Raw genomic sequence first — 22,723 nt, 5'->3', positions numbered from 1 at the left:
GTGGCCGGGTGCAGTGGCTCACGCCTATAATCCCAACACTTTGGGAGGCCAAGGCAAGCAGATCACTTGCCTCGGGAGTGGAGTTCAAGACCAGCCTGGCCAACATGGTGAAGCCCCATATCTACAAAAAACACAAAAATCAGCCAAGTGTGGTGGTGCATGCCTGTAATCCTAGCTACTCAGGAGGCTGAGGCAAGAGAGTCACTTGAATCCAGGAGGCAGAGGTTGCAGTGAGCAAAGATCATGCCACTGCACTCCAGCCTGGGCAACGGAGTAAAACTCCATCTCAGGCCGGGCGCGGTGGCTCACGCCTGTAATCCCAGCACTTTGGGAGGCCAAGGCGGGCGGATCACGAGGTCAGGAGATCAAGACCATCCTGGCTAACATGGTGAAACCCCGTCTCTACTAAAAATACAAAAAATTCGCCGGGCATGGTGGCAGGCGCCTGTAGTCCCAGCTACTCGGGAGGCTGAGACAGGAGAATGGCGTGAACCTGGGAGGCGGAGCTTGCAGTGAGCCAAGATGGCGCCACTGCACTCCAGCATGGGTGACAGACAGAGATTCCATCTCACAAAAAAAAAAAAAAAAAAAAAAGAAGAAGAAGTACACAAAAGGAAGGGGAAGCCCATTTCCATGTGGTAAGAAGGCAGAGGCAACTGATGACACCTGGGAAAACTGTGTCTATAAAGTTTGAATTGAAATTTGTGAAGGTCACGATCTATGTATAGAGATGACTACAGCACAGTCCTTTAATGAGGTCTCAGGTAGGTTGGTACATTCATATAATAGAAGACTACACCATGAAAAACAAGAGAGGAAATCTGTACCTATATGAACTGACATGGAAACAAATTCTCAGGTCATTTTATTAATTTAAAAAATCTGAAGTAGTGTAGTAATATGGATACTATGACTCCATTGTATTAAGACAAACCTCACTAATTTATATGTAAATACACAGACATATATATCGTTATACACAAATAACGCATCTGGAGGGAAAATAAGAAACATTGAGTGTGGCTACCTCTAGTTCCCTCTAGGGGACCAGTACTAAAAGGAGATTTTTAAAGGGTAGGGTCTTTGATTTTAACCTAACATTTAACTATTATGTAATATTTTACCATGAAGCAAATTATTTTTATAATTAAAATGGAAAAAAAAAGCCAATTCACTCCAAAGTGTCTACAGAAAGCAACATCCCACTTCAAATATATAGAATTAGGGAATACACAGCATCATCTACCCTGACTTTACTAATTTAGTGACTATTTACTATGATGCAGGCTGGCTCTAAGCATGGATTGAATCATCATTTATAATCCACATAAAAACTCAAAAATGTATGTACTGGGATTACTCTCATTTTATAGAAAAGGGAATGAAGAAGTTGAATATTCAAGAACCCCACAAAGCTGGCATTCAAACCCAGGCACCCTCACCCATGTTAAGCCCCTACAGTGCCACTTCTTCCATGACATTTATCAGATTTTCAATATTACATTTATATTTGTAATTATGTATTAATATGAAGATACGACTCCCATGAAGACAGGGATTATGTGTTATTGAAAACCATGAGGTATTTCCCCAATACCTACCATAATGCCTGGCACAGAGTAGATGCTCAATAAATCTTTGTTGAATGCTGAATAATTAGGTGGCCTACCTACAGCTGGAATGTTAAACTATATGACTCTTTTATGTCTCCTGAGGCTATGAAACAGGCCAAGTTCCCAAAAAGCTCATTGATTAATGATCCTGCCATACCATGCTCCTCATTTTGAGAAACCACTTGCTGCCCAAGTCATTTCGTAATCAAAGACTTAGAGACTGGACACATGTTTTCCCTTCTCTTCTTTAATTCCCTAGCAACCATCTAACATAAACTGCCTCGTTGTTCCATAAACCTTTCTAATTCTGGGCATATATAGGCTATTGCAACATTTGGGGAAGCCAGTGTTGAAATACTTAACTACAAAGAAGTTAAGCAGTGTAAGCAATTTGTCATGAACTATTTAGCTACTGGCATATCATAGCCAAACTACTGCAACTAACTTGAAGTTGTAGTAATATGTGAATGAAGACTCCAGCATACCAACTTTTCCTTTCAAATACTATTATTCTGGGTCATGAAGGGATTACATGGGGCTTTGGTAAAGAAGGGACTGTGTGCATGAGTGTGTGTGTGAGAGACAGAGGCTGTGTGTGTGTGTGTGTGTGTGTGTGTGTGTGTCTGGGGTGTTTATGTATGTCTTCCCACATGTTTTGGTCTTTCAAAGAAGAAAGATATTTTCCCATAATAGGTAAACAAAATTGCAAACCCCAGAGTTGTATCAGTGTTAATGCAAACAAAAGCTGTTTCATTCAACAAAGGTATCAAGACCATTCAATGGGGAAAGACAGTCTATTCAACACACGGTGCCAGGACAACTGAATACTCACATGCAAAAGAATGAAGATAGGCTCCTACCTCACAATATGGACAAAAATTAGCTCCAAGTGAATCACAGAAGTAAAACTATAAAATTCTTAAAAGTAAATATAACAGGAGTAAATCTTTGTGATCTTGGGTGGCACCATCCTTGTGACCAGAACAATGGTTTCTTAGGTATGACACCAAAAGCATGAAGAACAAAAGAAAAAAGAAGATACGTCGACCCTCTTTAAAAACTTTTGTGCTTCAAAGTACACCGTCAAAAAAGTGAAAAGAGAACCCACAGAACAGGAAATCTGATAAAGAACTTTTATCCAGGATGTAAGAACTCTTAGAACTGGACAGGAAAAAGACAAATAACCCAATTTAAAAATGGGCAAATGACCTGAATAGACATTTCCCAAAAAAAGATATACAACCATGAAAAGATACTTAACCATTAGGGAAATATAAATCAAAGCCACAATGAGACACTGCTTTATAGCCACTAGAAAAGCTATAATCAAAAGACATAACAAGTGTTGACAAGAATTTAGAGAAATTGGAAACTTCATACACTACTGGTGGAAATGTAAAATGATGCAGCTGCTTTGGAAAACAGTCTAGCAGTTGCTCAAATGGTTAAAAATGAAGTAACTGTATTACCCAGTAATTCCACTCCTAGATATGAACCCAAGAAAAAATGAAAACATATATCCATATAAAAATTACATGTAAAATTTCATAGCAGCATTATTCATAATAGCCCAATTGTAAACAATCCCAATGTCCATCAACTGATAAACATATTAACAAAACGTGTAGTATGTTCACATAATAGAATGTTATCCAGCAATTCAAAAATGCAACACAGATACACATGACTATGTGAGTTAACTTCGAAGAAACACTACGCTGGCTGGGCATGTTGGCTCACGCCTGTAATCCCAGCACTTTGGGAGGCCAAGGTGGGCGGATCACCTAAGGTCAGGAGTTCGAGACCAGCCTAGCCAACATAGTGAAATCCTGTCTCTACTAAAAATACAAAAATTACTGGGTGTGGTGGCACACACCTGTGATCCCAGCTACTTGGGAGGCTGAGGCAAGAGAACTGCTTGAACCTGGGAGATAGAGTTTGTAGTGAGCCGAGATTGCACTGCACCACTGCCCTCCAGCCTGGGTGATAGAGTGAGACTTTGTCTAAAAAAAAAAAAAAAAAAAAAAAATTATGCTAACGGAGAGAAGCCAAGCACAAAGACCACATATGGTATGTTCCCATGTATATGAAATGTCCACTACAGGCAAATCCACAGAAACAGAAAGCTGACTAGTGGCTCTCTATGACCAGAGGAGCAGGATGGGATTTCTTTTTGGTGTAATGAAAACTCAAAGGTTAGATTGTGTTGACAGTTGCACAGTGCCGCGAATATATTAATACTAAAACCATTGAATTGTACATTTTAAGTGAGTGCATTCTATGGTATGTAAATTATACTTCATGAAAGCAGTCTTTTTAAAAAAGGCTATAATTCAGTGAGTTTGCCAGTCAACTTTTTCCAAAAATGAGAAAACACTCACATTCTTTAAGAAAACACAGTAAGTGATAAAATTTATATATATTAAAAAGTCTTATTGTGATTCTTCAGGGGATTCCTTGTGATGGAAAACATCCAATTTTATTTTACCCTGACAGAAGAAAAGCATACATATGGAACTGCCTTCAAGCCATAAGAAAACACCAATAATTTACTGTAAACCACCACTAATCATGCCACAGTGTTTTACATAGTCTTATTTCAAAGCAATGGGGAACTGTAGCCAAGGGTGAAGCTTTTATTTCTCAGAGGAGGAAGACACCTACAAATATTTAAAGGTGACATTGCCATTCCTGTTTTAGTGAATCTATATATGTACTGAACACAAAAAGACTAGCATGTGATGTCCTCCCCCAAGATATTCAATATTTAGATTTTGTTTTAAAGTGAAGAGTAATTGGGCAAGGTTGAACAAAAACAGATCATTTTACCCTGACTTAATACTGAACACGGAAATGATTGTTTTGCAAGCAAACAGAATGTTGGAAAGCAGTTGTGTCAGTGAGATTGTGCAGTATACCAGACTTCAAACTTTTGTAGCTTAAATCAATAACCACTTATTTTGGTGTTCTCTAGTTTGCAAGAGAAGCAAGAAGGCAGGCCCCAAAGCACAAGCACATTCCAAGCCTCTATTGTATTGCACTGGCTAATATATCATTTGGCAAAACTAGTCACATGGTCAAGCCCACACTCAAAAGATAGAGAAATGGTCCCACCTCTTGATGGGGCACTGCACATTGCAAAGGCATGAATGTACAGTGGGGAAGACCTTGTGGATGTTTTTACAATCGACCACAGCATTATTTCCCAAAGTGGAACACACTCCCACTAATGGTCCATGAAGAGATATTTTACGGTTTATTACACTTTATTATTAATGGTACAGTTTCCATGTACCATCTTAAAATACAGATATTTTACAATGGTACATGGAGAGGTAATGTAGAGTGCGTGGGCATTAGCACTTACCTTCTATTTATAGAAAATGGAATCATTCTTCTATTGAATGGGTACATAACTTCTATTGGGTACATAACTATAATTATTTACAGCTACTTATAATAGTAATGTTACCACATTACCATCATTATTTATCATGGTTGTATTTTCTTTTTAAGCAAATACATTTAAGTGGAAAAGATGAGTCATAAGTTCAGGTAAAACTCAGATTTGGCCAAATCCATAAAAGTGATTCAGGAATAACCCAAGTTTAGAACCTAGTGGGGTAGGACAATGCTTCTCAAACTTTAACATACAAATCACCAGCATATCTGGTTAAAATGCACATTCTGTTTGACTGTAGGTCTGAGGCAGGGCCTGAGATTCAGCATGTGTGAAGCTCAAGCTCTCAGGTGATGCTGACACGACTGGTTCCAATGCATGCTGAGTATCAAGCACAGAGATGAAGGGCAAAGACCTGGCAGTCAGAAGAGCTGAGCACATCATTTACCAGCTATGCAGTTTCAAGCAACTGTCTTCACCTCTCTGAAACCAGCTCCTATCTGTAAAATGCAGGTGGTGTTAGGACTCATCTTAGAAGTCAGGGTCAGAGTGAGACGAGATGAGAGGAGCAAGGCACCCAAGCAACACAGAAGGGATCAATGCCTGCTTTGTTGTGTAGCAGCTAATGACTTCCATAAAAGCCCTCGAATGAATCGCAGGTTAAAAAAAGAAAGTGGGTGGGCCAAAAGGACACTGTGTTAGCCCAAATTATACCATGCCTAGACATTAAAAGTAATCAAATCTTAGAAACAAGTTTCACCAATGCAATCATATTTTCTATATCCATGTAAGGTATTAATATGTTTATGTTTCCTCAAGTCCGTGCTACAATATTTATCGAGCACCTATTGTGTGCCAGATGCTGTTCTCAGTTTGAGTATATGGCAGTGAAAAAAACAGACAAAACTTCTAGAACTCATGGCACTCACCCCCTCCAATTCTCTCAGTCTCTGAAACTGCCCCCATATACTAATTCTCTAGGCTGCATTCACAGAGAGGCTGCCCATGGACCTGATCTGGCCACATATATGTTTATATGAATCCATGGTGATCTTTTAAAGTTCGAGCTGGTTATTAACATTAAAAAATGAGAGACTACACATAAATATACAGACTCCTAGCTTCTCTTAGAAATTTGGATGATTTGGCAACAGAATGCTGCAGACAACTCAGCCACAGCTGAGAGGCATCTGTCCCCTCAGAGAAAGCTTGGGTTTTCAGATCCCCACAGCCCCCACCCTCCAGAGCATTTCCACCCAGCCAACTCCATCACCTATGTTCTCCTCTCACCGACCCAAGTGAGTGATCCCTAAATGAAAGCCCTCATCTACAACATGTATAAGCATGGAAGGGAAGGGATTCCAACTTCCTATTCTGTATTTTTTCTTTGCCATCATGCAGTAAACACCAAGAAAAAGAGCTACTTTAGCCATTCACTTGCCCCTCCCGAGAGAGCATCTAAACTCTGCCCAGAAAACTTACCTCTATCTGTCATTTACTGTGGCCAACTCGCTCTCCAATGCAAAACAGGGCTCTTTAGAGGAGTTCATTACAAGTTTTTTATGGGTGTTATTTTTCTCTAAATAATGGTAATGGCTTTGCAATTGCTAACCTACATTCTTTTGCCTGGTTTCCTTCATGTATTAGTTTTCTACAGCTGCATAACAAATTGCCACAAACCGTAGTGACTTTAAGCAACACACATTCATTAGCTCATAGCTCTGTAGGTCAGGAGTCCAGACATGGTTTCTGGGTTTTCTTTTTTTTTTTTTTTTTTTGAGACGGAGTCTTGCTCTGTCACCCAGGATGGAGTTCAGTGGCTCGATCTCGACTCACTGCAAGCTTCACCTCCCGGGTTCACGCCATTCTCCTGCCTCAGCCTCCCGAGTAACTGGGACTACAGGCGCCCGCAACCACACCCGGCTAATATTTTGTATTTTTTAGTAGAGACGGGGTTTCACCATGTTAGCCAGGAGTTTCTGGGTTTTCTACTCACCATCTTACAAGGCTAAAATCAAGGTGTTGGCTAGGCTTCATCCTTTCTGGAGGCTCAGAGAAATAATGTGCTTACAAGTTCACTCAGGCTGTCAGCTGGGGGCCACTCTCAGCTCCTAGAGGCCATCAACACTCCTTGTCACATGGCCCCCACCATCTTCAAAGCCAGTCATGAAGAATCTCCCCTGATGGAATCTTTCTCTCTGAATCGGTCTCTCCAACCCCTTTTAGGGTCCACCGAGGACAAACTTTTATTATTAAAGTAAACTGTGCCATGTAACATAACCTAATCACAGGAGTGACATCCCATCATAGTCGCAGTCCTGGGGATCATACAGGAGTTGTAAACCAAGGGGCAGTAGTCTTGGGGGGCCACCTTAGAATTCTGCCTGTTACACCTAACTTAGCATGCATTTGTCATCTATGTAACTCAGGCTTGACTCTGCAGCTATGTCACAAGAAAAGCTAACTGACTAGCAAAGAGGCTAAATAAAACCAGTCAGTACATTTTTAACAATTCTCCCAAATGTTCTTGGACTTCCATATCTAACGCAAAGAATATCTGTACTCTACCAAGTTCTAAATCTATAAGAGATGTTTCTCTTCTTTACGTTAAACTAAACCTTATGAAACTAGATGTCTAGAAAAGTGGCATTCTTTAAAAGAAGGAGCAAACACACACTCAGTAGCTAGAAGGACCAAAAATTTGGGTTTCCTTTGTTTTGCTTTGTTAGGACAGGGTATCCAATTAATAAGATGGGCCAAAATGTTTTAATTAAATTAGGTTATATTTTGTACATGATGTTAACCAATTTAAACTGCTCTTTCATTCAAATGACTTGATTATTGGGAAGTTACACAGAGGCAGCATATACATAACCACACTAATATTTAAAGTAAAAGCAGGTCAAGTGTGGTGGCTCACGCCTGTAATCTCCACACTTTGGAATGCCAAGATGGGAGGACTGCTTAGGCCCAGGAGTTTGAGATCAGCCTGGTCAACATAGTGAGACTCCATCTCTACACAAAATACAGAAAATTAGCCAGAAATGGTGGCACATGCCTGTAGTCCCAGCTACTTAGGAAGCTGAGGTGGGAAGATTACTTGAACTGGGGAAGTCAAGGCTGCAGTGAGCTGTGATCGTACCACTGCACTCCAGCCTAGGCAACAGAGCAAGACCCTGTCTCAGGAAAAAAGAAAAAAAAAAAAGTAAAAGTTTAAATATAATTAAAATCCTGCTTAACATATCCACTAGTATGTGGCTTATTAGATAAGACTTCGAAAAATGAGAATCCTTAAGAAATCTCCCTTCAGAAACATGTTTGGTTAGACAGCAAAACTGTCAAAACCAAATAGCAATAATTACCAATCAATGAGAAATTACTATGTCCAGGTACCACTCTCAGTGTTTTATGTATATTAACTCATTATATCTCATCAAATTCTATGAGATAGAAATGGTTTATAGATGAGCAGACTGAGGCACAGAGTAGTCATCTCACTTATCCAGAGTCATATGACACGTAAGCAAAGGAGCATGAATTCACCCCTGATGCACTGGCCCTGGGACCCTTCCTCTTAAGGCAACTGTCTGTGCATCCATCTGTGCTTCCACAGTATAAAATAGGGGCTATTTCTGCATCTATTATACAGCACAAGATGGTGGCCAAGCACACATGCATTGCACTCAGACAGATACGGCTCATGTCCATGACCAAGAGGTGAGTGAGGCCTGAAGCCCTGGAAAGGGGGGTACATTTCTGTAATTTGCATTAAAATACCCTATATACCAGCAGCTGCCTTGTTCAGCAAGTCTATGAAAATCTCTTTAAAAAAGAAAATAATACAAGTATTCCTCTACCCCTGTGTTTTATTTTGAAAGAGGAAAGAGAAAAAATATAATTGCTTCCTTTTTCTCTCTTTTCTTCCTTCTAAACCCTCTTCCACTATGCACCATTTTGAAATAGAGAGATTATGAAACAATGAAAACACAGCAAAAGCTAACACTAGAAGCAAGTAAGAAACATGACTGGATCCCTTTCCTATTGTGGAGCAAATGGTGGGCCCTCCTCTAGGTAATGAGAAAGAAAAAATCTATAGTTCAATAACCTGAAACCTTTTCCATCGATTCTATCCCCGCATAGCAATGGCAGCACGGCACCATGTGCCACCAGCCACAGGCAGCACAGACCCTGAGAAACCATGCTTAGCAGTCGTATAATAGTAATAGGTCACTGGAGGTAGAGCTGGGGTGGGGAGTACAATACTAAATCTTGACATTTGCATTCAAGGCAGATTTGCTTTCAATGACTCATTTGCACGACAGGTTGGACAAGTCCTTGTGTTAGGACATTTACTCAGTGATGTTTCTTGGTACTTGTAAGATGCTAACCAAGGACTGTTAATGTACTAGAGCCCCTTGCCTAAGGAGGTAAGAGACTAAAACTATACTTTAGTCAGTCCTCTTCATGTTCTCCTACAGTTCAATCTCAGCCCCAGTGTCCTGTTGGTCACATGGCTGAGATCACAGAAATGTATATTTATTTTGTCACAGAAACCTCCTTTAATCTGATGCTTTGTGGTATCGTTTGTTTTGGGCATTGGTTTTTGGGGTTTTTTTTTTTTTTTTTTTTTTTTTAAAGACAGAGTCTCGCTTTGTCTACCAGGCTGGAGTGCAGTGGCACGATCTTGGCTCACTGCAACCTCCACCTCCCGGGTTCAAGCGATTCTCCTGCCTCAGCCTCCCGAGTAGCTGGGACTACAGGCACTCGCCACCATGCCAGGTAATTTTTGTATTTTTAGTAGAGGTGGGGTTTCACCATATTGGCTAGGCTGGTCTCGAACTCCTGACCTTGTGATCCACCCACTTCAGCCTCCCAAGGGTATTGGTTTTTATAGGGCTTTGTTAGAACATCTCATGCTATATAATTTGACTTAAAATAGCCATCCATTGTACCCAGAACTCTTGAATACATTTGAGATGAGACATAAACTTCAAGGTCCTTGGCTACTTGTGGTTGTCAATGATCCCTCAGAACATCCAAGCAGGGTCTTAGTTTCAGAAACTTGGATGTGTGCCAACCCAAGTAATTATTCTCTGCCTACCTAATTTCCCCAGGCAATTTTAATTGAAAATGGTATTCTCCTTTACCTCAGTTCTAATCTGCTCTGAAGTGTGCCTGTGTCCTGTTTCTTCCCTCCATCATAAGCTAACTGAGCTGGTTTCGTTTTGAAGCTTCAGTTGAAAAAGAAAAAAGTTTCTGGAGCTCCCAAGGGGGAAAATATCAGATAAATATGAGCCATTTAATTAGTTTCAAACCAGTGTGCTGAATGCCATGGGAGTGGTTGCAAGATGCCTCTCTGCTGTCTAACCTGATGAAAAGTTTCTTTTGTGGATAGAAATACAAAGGGTTTCTTACTGAAAAACTGACCAAAAAAAATAAATAAATAAAAGAAAGAAAAAAAAAGGCAGGAGGAGGGATGTGGGAGGCACACAGATAATTTTACTCTCTTGAAATGATTTTTTTAAAGCCACTGCTCCCTTGCTCATTTCCAAATAAACTGATTTAAAGTTAGCAGAACAAAATACACCATTTAACACAGGAATACCTAAAGTTCCATGAAAATCTTAACAGAATTATGCTTTTTAATTACTTCTAACAAACATTCCCTTAAACCAATGCTGTCCAAGAGAAACAATGAAAGCCAGAAATGCAAATTACATATGTAATTTTCAACTTTCTAGTGGCATCATTACAAACGTTAAAAGAAACACAAAATACTACCCAACAATAGAAATGAAATAACTATTGATAACAGAACTTGAGTACATCTCAAGGGAATTTTGCTGAGTGACAAAACCTCATTTCAAAAGTTACATACTACATGATTCCATTTCTGTAACACTCTTGAAATGACAAAATTATATAGGTAAAGAACAGATTAATGATTCCCAGGGGTTAGAGAGGACAGAAGAAAGGGAGATGGCTGTGGCACAGAGATCCTTGGGATGGAATTCCATTTCTGACTGTGGCCGTGTCATAATGAATTTACAAAGGTGATTAAATTGCATAGAACTAAAAACACACACAAACACACAAATGAGTGCATGTAAACCTGGTAAAATCTTAATAAGGTCAGTGGATTACATCAACGTCAATTGCATGGTTCTGCCATTGTACTGTTGTTTTGTAAAATACTACCAGTGGGGAAAACTGGGTAAAGGATATATGAGATTTCTCTGTATTATATTTTACAATTGCATATGACTCTGTAATTACCTCAAAATTAAAAGTTAAAAAGGTGAATTTAATTTTAATAATATACAGATGCTCTAGATTTAGAATAAGGTTACATCCTGAAAAACCCATCCAAAGTTGAAAATATGGTAAGTCAAAAATACATTTAAATACCTAACGTGCCAAACACCATAGCTTAGCCCAGCCTACCTTAAATGTGCTCTGAATGCTTACATTAGCCTACAGTGGAGCAAAATCATCTAACACAAAGCCTATTTTATAGTTAAGCGCTGAATATCTCATGGTTGTTTACCCTCGCAGTCACACAGCTGACTTGGAGCCGTGGCTCACTGCCACTGCCCAGCATTGCAAAAGAATCTCATTATATATGCTAGCCTGCAAAAATATAAAAATTTGAAGTATGATTTCTAAAGGATGTATTACCATTTTTGCACCATTGTTAAGAGAAAAAATTATAAGTAGAACCATTATAAGTCAAGGACTGTCTGTATTTTATTTAACTCAGTATACATCGAATTTTAAAATATAATCAATGTACAGGTAATCAATATAAAAATTATTGAGATATTTTAAATTCTTTTTTTTTTTTTCATTCTAAGTCTTTGGAATCCATCGTATAGTTTGCTACAACACATCTCAATTCAAATTACCCGCATTTCAAATGTTCAATGATCACACATGGCTGTGGCTTTCATGATGGGGCGGCAAAAGTTCTTTAAGCCTAATATACATTCCCCAGTCCCATCCAGTGGCAGTCTCTTTAACATGACATATAGCTTTACTTCTTAGACATTTCTTATGTCACTGGTTCATAATGAAAGTCTTAGAGCAGCCGGGCATGGTGGCTCATGCCTGTAATCCCAGTACTTTGGGAGGCTGAAGCATGCAGATCACCTGAGGTCAGGAGTTCAAGACCAGCCTGACCAACATGGCAAAACCCCGTCTCTACTAAAAATACAAAAAAAAAATAGCCAGGCATGGTGCTGCATGCATGTAATCCCAGCTACTCAAGAGGCTGAGACAGGAGAATCACTTGAACCCAGGAGGCAGAAATTTGCAGTGAGCCGAGATTGTGTCACTGCACTCCAGCCTGGGCAACAGAGCAAGACTCGGTCCCCGCCACAAAAAAAAAAAATCTTAGAGCTTGGATAGTGACTGGAAAATTTCACAAGTGGTACCAACTTGAATCTGCTTTGAACTACAGTTCCAATGACAAATAAAAGTAATCTCTATGAAAAAAAAGACTTTTAGTATCTTTTAAGAAATAACAACTAAGTTTCAGAAACTATGTAAACTGGACTCAATGACTCAACGACTAAGATTTTAACTATTTTGAATCTTTTTAATTTGTTTTTTTTTTCTTCTCTTTGCTTTCCTATTTCCCTGTGGTGATTAGAAGTAGAATTATTAAAATAAGAAAGCCTTATGGGTTTCCTGTTCACAGCCCCGCAACTGTGAGAGTCAATTTTCCTCTAAAGGCAGTCATGGGGGAGAACGAACCAAGTGATCAAACGTGTGTAATGGCAGATTTTAAGAAATACGTAAAATTAGGCCAAATCTCTTGGGACTGAAAAGTAAAACAGGGAACAGACCTGGTTCTCAGACCAGGTCTAAGAAGAAGCTCCAGGTCTCAATCTCAAAAGACCAGTGCAATCTCCATCCCCCATTGCAAGTGACAAAGAGATAGAAAAAAAAAAGCAAAAAACAAACAAACAAAAAACCCTATTCCCAAATGGAGCCTTCGGAACATAGAGAGAGCGGTTTTGGGAGTGAGAGAGACCTATCTTCGAGAATAAAAGTCAATTAACCTCTCCTGGACCTAGTTTCCTTGTTTGTAAAGCAGCAAAATTATCTACCTAACTCATTGTTGTGAAGTTAAATGGAATAATACACGAAAAGTGCCTATCACATTCCTGAAACCTGGAGTGAGTATTCAATTACAGTCCTCTCCCACTCCTTTATTTCTGCACTGACATAACTATGCATATAGAGAAAATGATCTGTGCAAATTAAACTAAGAATAGTAGCATAGGAAACTCAAGAGCTGTTGCTCTAGAATAATGCCAGAGAGAAAAATATCTCATTTTAGTTTATTGTAAGTCACTTCTAATCTGCTGGTAGGAAGCTGGTTTCCTGTTCAATCTAGGTTTATAGCACTATTAAGACAGCTGTATAGAAGCAGGGTGATATACCTAAAACAGAGGATCCAAAATAGTTTAGAAAACTGGAAACAGGCTGCTTTTACAAGAGATTCATGACCTCAAGGACCTTTACATTAGTCACATTCTCAACAAACATAAAATGTATCTACTAGCCAGTAAGTGAGAATAGAAGAGTAAGTACAGCTTACAAGAACCCCCAAATGCCTAAAGTCCTCTAGTTATAAATTATGTTTAGATTAGTATTTATATTTGTCACTTTTTTTTTTTTTTTTTTTTTTACCAAAGGCAACTGGTCAACCATCTGTTCCATGAGACATTACCTCATACACTGGCCCACTGGGGCACAACACAGTGCGATACAGCAGTTACTTGTTTTTTTTTTTTTTTTTTTTTTTGATGGAGCTGGAGTCTGCAAACTTTTCATGACCCAGAATACAGCTGCTGATGTCAGAGCCCTGAGACAGGTACCATATTGAAAACAAGGGGCCCAAATGCATAGCCTGGAGTAATTTGTTTGAAAAACAGCCTGCTCTGATTCTGTTTCCTATTCATTTCTATTTGGTTTTTATAAAGGAACTAAAGCAGCTGATATATCTACAAATTCGAAGTTGCAGGACAAGATCCCAGCTTTTGTCAGCACCACTACCACTGAGCTAGACCAGTCAGCTGGCAAGGTCCCTCTAAGGATATGGAATTGCTTCTGGGAGAATGTGGGAAAGCTTTCCACCATTGCTACCTCTGACATCAGAGCCAAAGTCCATCATGCCATGAATAATATCTGAAGCAGGACAAAGTCACACCAGGAAACCACGGCAACTAAAGTAAAATAAAATTAAAATAAAATGGGGAACTAAGAGCAGATGTGATCACCCACCTAGGACATTTAGGACTCATCAATGCCTGGCCTCAGAGGTATAACTGGTTTTAATCATCAAGATAATTATTTATTTTTATTTTTAATTCACATGCAATAAAATAGACTCTCTCATGTGGAATGCTGAGTTTGGCAAATGCATACAGCCATGTAACCTCCACACAATCAAGACATAAAACAATTCTATTACCTCAAAACTCCCTCACGCTGCCCCTTTGACAGTCAGTCACTCTTCCCACTCCCACACAACCACTGATCTGTATTCTGTTCCTACAATGTTGCCTTTACTGCATGGAATCATATAGTATGTAGCCTTCCAAGTCTGACTCCAGCTTCTTTCATGTAGCATAATGCAATTTGGGATTCATCTGTGTTGGTGCATGCATCACTGATTTGTTCCTTTTTACTGCTGAGTAGTATTTTATTGTATGGATATACCAGAGATTATTTTTTCATTCTCTAGTTGAGAGATACCTGGATGGTCTCCAGTTTCTGATGACTCTACATAAGGCTACCATGAACACTAGTGTACAGATTTTGGTTTATGCATAAGTTTCCATCACTTAGGTAAATACCCACAAGTGGCATGGCTGGGTTATATGTATTATATGTTTAACACTATAAGAAACTGTCCAACTGTCTTTCAAAGTGGTGGCACCATTTTGCATTCCCAGCAATGCATGGGAATCCCAGATGCTCTACATTTGCACCCACTTGGTACCATCTAGTTTTTTTTCTTCTTATTTTAGCCATGCTCATAGGTGTGTGATAATATCTGGTTGTGATTTTTTAAATGATGACTCTTTGCAATCTGTCAAATATTAGAGTACCATGTATTTCTACCTTTCTAACTGTAAGTAAGTAATGTATTATTATGTCCTTTTTAAAAACAAGGCAAGAAGCCCAGACAGTTAAGTAAATTCACGCAGTTATAACACGCAGAAGATCTGGTTCCAGAAGAAATATTCCCTCTACAAGGTTGCATATATGTGCCTAATACCTACAAATATTAATATTACACCAATAATAATAATCTCAATAGATTCCCATTTAGCAATAGGAAATAATTCTAATATATCATAACTTTTATGAGTATAAAAATCATACATTATTGATAACGCAAACACATGCATATGCAATTATATATATACAGTACTATACACACAGGTACATTTTATTATAAAAGGCAGTTTATCAAGCATATTGATAGTTCAAATTTAATCGCAAAGGAAGGAGCATTTAATAATTTAGAAAACACACGATTATACCAGTAACACTACATAATTGCATAATAATGATCCGATTATAAATATTTGCTGTTCCAAGGAAGATTTCCATTTTTAAACAACTCATTCACTTTTTATTCTGTTACTGTTTGTACTTTAAGAAAACTAAATATATGATATGGAATTTTTACCATGTCTGATTTCTTCCCACTTTGTTGTCATGTTTACCCGCCTTCTGCTGCTGAGGATCATTTACGCATTCCTTATCTATTCCCACAGATGGAACAGGAAATTAAATGTCTTTCCATGAAAAATAGTTATTTTGCTCATTCAACGAATATTTATTGCATTCCTAGCAAGCTGGGGGGGCGGGGCAGGGGTAGTGGTTACCACTTGAGATAACTGGCCTTGGCAAGGGTATCACTCATGAAGTGACTTATGAGCAAAGACCTGAGAGAAGTGAGTGAGTCAGCCTCAAGAAGACTGAGAGGAAGAGGAATCCAGGGAGTGGGACCAGCAGATGCAAAGGCCTTGAGGGGAATGCTGTATTCCGCAAGGGTGAAGAGACCAACGTAGCTGGAAAACAGCAAGTGAAGGAGGAGGACGCCAGAAGGGATGAAATCAGAAAGGTAAAAGGGAGTCAGATCATATAAAAAGACAATGATTGGATCTGATTTTCAATTAAATGGGAAGCAATCAGAACATTCTGAGCAGTAGTTGCCTGGTCTGACCTAAGTTTTAAAGGAATACTTTGTCTTTTGGAGAAATGACTACGGCAGGGCAAGAACAAAGCACCGAAACCAGTTAACAGCTACTGCAAAAGTCCGAATGAGTGATGACAGTGGCGTGGTCAAAGGCGGTAACAGTTAACATTGGGAAATGCTGTTGGATTCAGTACAGATTTTGAAAACAGAGACAACAGCATTGGCTGATGGAATGCATTCAGACGTGTAAGAAAGGGAAATGATTTCAAACCCAGCATCGAAAAAGTTAAAGAAACTACAGTCACTTGGTCTGAAAAACAATGAATAGTTTTAACATGAATCTTTAAGAAGCTAAAACACAGTGACATACTAAGTAGCTGGTATCCATTTTTGAGAGTCAAGAGTGAAAAACGGGAAACTGAGACTGTCATTTTCAATAACTAACTTTGGGAACATCTGCTGCTATCACTGAGGGAAAGTCATCGAGAATTCTGAATAAAGATCAAAATCAAAATACCATTCTCTCTCTCCTGCCCTTGATGACTTTTATGTAATATATTCCCAGTGAGCTATTGTAGGCTGAGATTGACAGGAATCAGCCAGAAGATGGATTAACAACAGATAAACAGGTTGACTGAAATGTAAATAGATGAAGATTAATGCAGTGGAGAGCATGAATCAATATGCAGGAAGAGATAAGACTCAAAATAAGTAAATTGTAATTTTAAAAGTTTCGCATGCTGCAACAATTGTCTGAAATAATAAAAATCTGGGAGACCTGGCATTTAGAATACCAATTTTTGTTCATTTCTCTCAGAAAATTAAGGATGCTGTCAAGATCAAAACCATTTGTTATGAATATAACCTAGTGTTTCAAGACTAAGAATAATGATTTTAAAGAAATTCAGGACAATTTCGAAGAACCAGAGAAACTGGAATTGTAAGTGGTACTGGACAACCTTCCCCTAGATTTCAGTGTCCCCACCATGTGAGTTCCAAGAGTGAAAGAAACAATCAGTGCTAGGCTAACAGGGTTCTCAGGATTCCATCAGCAATGGGAACATTGAAAAAGCCAACTTGGAATCAAATACTCAACGTACCGTCCTTTAGGTTTATTCTCAAAGTGATCTCACATGGGGTTTCTACACTGTTTAATAAATGCTTATTGAATGAATAAATGAAACTTTCCACCACTGTTGGGATGGGGCAGGGTAGGAAGAAAAACACACCTCCATTTTTATATCCTTCTTTCCCAAGGCAAACCCAATGTACTTCCCTAGTTATGATTCTAGGGACTTGTCAAGGTGATTTCGTGTTACAATCCAGAGCTTTGAATCCTATAGCTCCAAAAGAAATGAGCACACAAAAAAGACTAGAGACTATTTTGGAATTTCTTTTAAAAGTACTTCAACATTTATTAACACTTATTAATAGAGTCCCCATTGGCAATATTATCTTCCTGCTCCTCACACCATGTTAAGAGTATAGACCAACCTTATCCAAGCACATCTGAAATCTTAAAGCTCTCCTATGAAATCACAAGCCATGTGATATCCCTCTCAACTTGGAAGATACAGCAGATTAAATGAGAGTCAAAATAGCTCTCTACTATTTTCATAGATGGCCTTTAAGAAAGAGAATACAATGGTAAATCAAAATTTGGAAACACAGTGATATGCTGGTGAAAGAATTCATTGCTCATTCTTCTATTCCAATTTGTTGACACACTGTCTCCTCTATTCCTCATGAGTAGGGTACAATCTTAATCATTCCCATCTCTGGAACTGAGATAATCTAAGGACAAGTGAGTGACCAAAAATATCCTATTAATATGACTACTCAGCCACATCACAGTATCCATTCCAAGATAAAAACCATAACTCTATTTAATAGCACAAAGCCCTACATTTATTTGCATCTTACAAGTGATCATTCAGGAGACTGAAACAGCTAGCTAAATCATTTTGACCTTATTTAATTTAACATTCTCCTTTCACATTAGTTCTGCTGCAGAAATAGGACTGCAATTCCCTTTCAATAACTCCCTGACAACTTAGGATCAGAAAGAATAAATTTACTTTGTTGATTCCCCATATTCCACAAAGACACAGAACCAGTAATTGTAATACCATTTAATAGATGCCAACCTACCTTCTTCTCTTTCTTCTATTTTTACAGCAAGATAAATGTTGACCAAAAGTGCACTATGTGATTTTTCTTTTGTTTCAATGTTCTTTTATTGTATTTGTTTTGAGAGGGGGGAAATGTGTTCTAGAGACAGACACCTTTGAGATAAAACATTGCTTTCTAGATAACAGTTGGCAAATACTGACTTAGAACAAAGTTAAGAAAAAGCTAAGTATAAATGATATAAAAACCTTAGTTATATCTCTGAGACTATACCTAGAGGGATCTAACATGTTTACCACAAGAATTCAGTTAACTTACTCATGCAGAGTCCTTTTGTTGAGAAATGACAATGGTTCTCAGCTCAGAAGTTCTCCTGAGTCAGCATAAGATTTTGTTTTACTTTTTATTTTTATTTTATTTTATTTTTTGCGATGGAATTTCGCTCTTGTTGCCCAGGCTGGAGTGCAATGGCACAATCTCGGCTCACTGCAACCTCTGTCTCCCAGGTTCCAGGAATTCTCCTGCCTCAGCCTCCCAAGTAGCTGGGATTACAGGTGCCCGCCACCATGCCCAGCTAATTTTTGTATTTTAGTAGAAACAGGGTTTCACCATGTTGGCCAGGTTGGTCTCAAACTTCTGACCTCAGGTGATCCACCAGCCTCAGCCTCCCAAAGTGCTGGGATTACAGGCACGCGACACTGCGCCCGGCCTGGTTTTGTTGTATTTCTGTTTGGCAACAGGGGAGTTTGATTTAAGCCTCTCCAGGAAATTCCTATACAGGTCCCAGGGTGGTCTGGGCAGCAATATTCAATAAAAATAAAATGTGAACTATATGCATAACTTTAATTTTTTAGTTGCCACATTTGACAAGGTAAAACCAATTTTTAATATTAATATCTTTCATTAATCCACTATATCCTAAATATTATTTCAACGTGTATTCTATATATTACACAAAAATTAATGAGATATTTTACATTATTTTTTCATATTAAGTCTTTGAAATCTGGTGTGTATTTTATACTTGCAGACACATCTCAACTTGAACTGGCTACGTGGTGAGTGCAAAATAGCCATATTGCAGCAAGCGGTGCCCATATTGGACAGCACAGGTCCTAGGAAAGAATCTGTGGAATTGCTTAATGGGTAGGCAGTGAGTTGTAGGTTGACAACAATAAAGTCTCTCTGCTACAACCAGGTAATCAGAAGAAAGACAATTGGAGAGGCCCACATGGTCTTTTACCTGGAGGCATCTAATAATTCTCTAAGTTCTGGTTATTATAAGAATTTAACTCTCCTCTAATCATTACAGCCCCAGGCATTTCACCCATTAATGTGCCAAGAGCTCTGTAAATAAATTTGTATTTTGTCACATTTGTGGAAAATATTAATCTACCAGTTTTCTTACTACACTGAGCATCTTGCTTTCTTGCATCTTACATGGCCTATATCTCTTCTATTCCCTCTGGGCTTTGTCGCTATACTGTATTGATGAAATTCAAGTTTAAATTCAATTCGGAACTCCAGCTCTCATCTTGAAATCTAATCATGAGCTATACCTCAAGATAAATTTCTAAAATAACACCTCCGCTTACTGAGAACCGTTGTACTAAATATTCTGCTAGGCCCCTCATAAATAAAATCTCTAACCCACCAAAGATAGGCCTTATTACCCTCATGACAGCAGACTAACCTGATGCTAGAAGAGGTTAATAACCTGCTCAAGGATCACATGAGTAGTTTTGGCTACCCCTAATCTTCACGACTTTCCACAACCCTTCTTTGCCTTGGTTGAGTAAGTGTCCTCTTATACCTAAATTGTCCACCCAAACATCAGTATCTTTCCATAGCCTGAATTCTGAACACCAATTCCTACTTTATTCCTCTAGGAACAGAACCAGCAAGGAAGCAACAACCATCTGTCACTACTGAGCTTGCAAGGAGCAGGGGAATAACTCCTTCATCAAAGTCCAAGATAAAGAAATTCACTGAGTGCCACCCACATTATACAATCCTCCCACCCAGGTGTCCATTTACATGCCCAGAAGTCATTTTAATTGCAAATTAGAGGTCACCCCTGATAATATGGCCCTCCTATTCCATTGTCAGGGCACTTTGGTCCCCAAAGTCATTAGTGCAAACTTGTTTCAATTGCTTTTGACTCTGCCTGCACACACAGATTTCTCTGTAGGGACCTCTGCTATAACAAGCTTCTGCTCCCCACACATAGACTGTTGCTAAGGAGAAAAGAGTTCTGCCTCTGTAATTACTACAGTACCTGAAATTCTTCTGTAATCTCTACCAGTCCTTTACTTAACATCAAGAGTCTCTTTCTGCTTAAAACTGTAACATCTGCTTTTTGCACTCCTAAGCAAGGCTCATCAAAATTTTTCTGATGCAAGGTTGTCTGAATCAGAAAAATTTTCAGGCTAACTTTATCTCCAAAACCTCTTTGTTTTTCAAAGCAGTCCACCCCTCCCCAGGCATGGTTTTGCCCCCACAGTTAGGCAAGATGAATCCTGAAGCCAGTTGTCTGAGACTGTATTAGTCAGGGTTCTCTAGAGAAACAGAACCAGTAGGATATAGAGAGATATATATAAACCGAGATTTATTCTAAGAATTGGCTCATGCAGTTAGGGAGGCCAAGAAGTCCCACAATCTGTTGGAGAGCCAGGAAAGTTGGTGGTGTAATTCAGTAAGAGTCCAAAGGCCTGAGATAGGAGGTCAGGGGGATTGATGGGATCCCAGTCTGAGTCAAAAGCCCAAGAACCAGGAGCGCCGATGTCCAAGGGCAGAGCAGGAGATGATGGATGTCTAAGCTCAAGCAGAAAGAGAAGAATTCACCCTTTCTGCACTTTTCTTCTATTCAGCCCCTCAATGAACTGCTGATGATACCCACCTGCACTGGTGAAGACACTGTTTTCTACTGAGTCTACCAATTCAAATGCTAAACTCTTCTAGAAACATCCTTACAGACACAGCCAGAAAGAATGTTTTACCAGCTATCTGAGCAACCCTTAGCCAAGTTGGGTTGACGTATAAAATTAACCAGCACAGAAACCTTGCTCCTCAAAGGTGCCCACAGACCAGCGGCATCTGCATCATCTGGAAGCTTGTTGGACGTGCAGAATCTACATTTTAACACCAACTCCAGGTGATTCATATCCACATTAAAGTGTGATAAGCCCCAGTTCCACACAAAGCTAAAAAGAATATGCAGGATGATTTTGCAAATAACCAGGAAGTTGATGCAAACTGTAGTTTTTCATTTAAGTTCTGTTAAGCAATGAATTATTAGGCTTTGTTTGTAACCCTATTTTTCTAGACTAAAATTGGGCTAAAAACGAAATAGTTTTCAGAGAAAAACCAAACTTCTTAATGTGGTCTTAAAATCTTGCCATCACCTCACTTAGTAAAATAAAAGTTTACAGTCTGATCCATTGCTTACTGCACAAAAAGAGAGGCACTAACTACTAAAAGATTTCTGCAAAGAAGCATTAGGACAATGCATGAAGTAACTGTTAAGCAAGCAAACAAACAAATGTCTTCTCATAATTAGCAAGCCTTATGTATTTTCCTTTTATAATCACTGCAAATATTATTAGAATGATTTATGAGAGATACAGTTTTACAGATGCATCCATTTGCGTTGAAGTAAGGAAATAAAAAAAGGTTGATTTTTTTTTTTTTTTTTTTTTTTGAGACGGAGTCTTGCTCTCTTGCCCAGGCTGGAGTGCAGTGGCGCAATCTCCACTCACTGCAAGCTCCATCTCCTAGGTTCACACCATTCTCCTGCCTCAGCCTCCCGAGTAGCTAGGACTACAGGCGCCTGCCACCACGCCTGGCTAATTTTTTGTATTTTTAGTAGAGAAGGGGTTTCACCGTTTTTTAGCCAGGATGGTCTCGATCTCCTGACCTTGTGATCCACCCGCCTTGGCCTCCCAAAGTGCTGGGATTACAGGTGTGAGCCACTGCACCTGGCCCAAAAAGGTTGATTTTAAAGCTATGTGAAACTATGTTTTACAGGAAAAAAAAATGTAGCTAAAATTTCCTGAGTTCACCCTCCAGTGGTTTTGTGTTGGAAAATACATTTGTAAAATACAAACATCTAAACAGCAAGGCCTATCTATTAATTAGACAAAGTGAGTCAATTTGGAGTCATCTTATTATAAAGAATACTCTTCACATTCTTGTCCCAACAAAGAAGTGGGATTCATTTTTTCTAATGTGAAAATTTATATTTCACTTCCTACTATTTCACTATCCTACTCAAGGCAGTCATTTCTTTACTTATAATCATTCAGTTGTTTAAAAACACGAAACACCAAGTTCACAATGAACGTGTATAAAAAGAGTGAT

General features: G+C 38.9%; 1 protein-coding gene across 13 annotated transcripts in view; it reads right to left on the bottom strand.

Moving 5' to 3' along the window:
• Positions 1-22,723, bottom strand: part of PLCB4 (phospholipase C beta 4) — a 411,667-nt gene that overhangs the window by 265,188 nt on the left and 123,756 nt on the right. For 2 of the 13 annotated variants that reach the window (XM_054541581.2, XM_063720671.1), the window contains exon 3: positions 3,490-3,616. The exons of 10 other annotated variants lie outside the window; for them this stretch is intronic. The gene's annotated coding sequence lies outside the window, so the exon portion shown is untranslated. Of the gene's footprint in view, positions 1-3,489; positions 3,617-22,723 lie in introns of those variants that run through there. One more of the 13 variants, XM_054541573.2, reaches the window with a different exon arrangement.

The sequence above is a fragment of the Pongo abelii genome, chromosome 21, assembly GCF_028885655.2.
Source record: "Pongo abelii isolate AG06213 chromosome 21, NHGRI_mPonAbe1-v2.0_pri, whole genome shotgun sequence".
Taxonomy (NCBI): domain Eukaryota; kingdom Metazoa; phylum Chordata; class Mammalia; order Primates; family Hominidae; genus Pongo; species Pongo abelii.
Note: the sequence above shows the minus strand (reverse complement) of the source record. Positions and strands in the feature narration are given on the sequence as shown.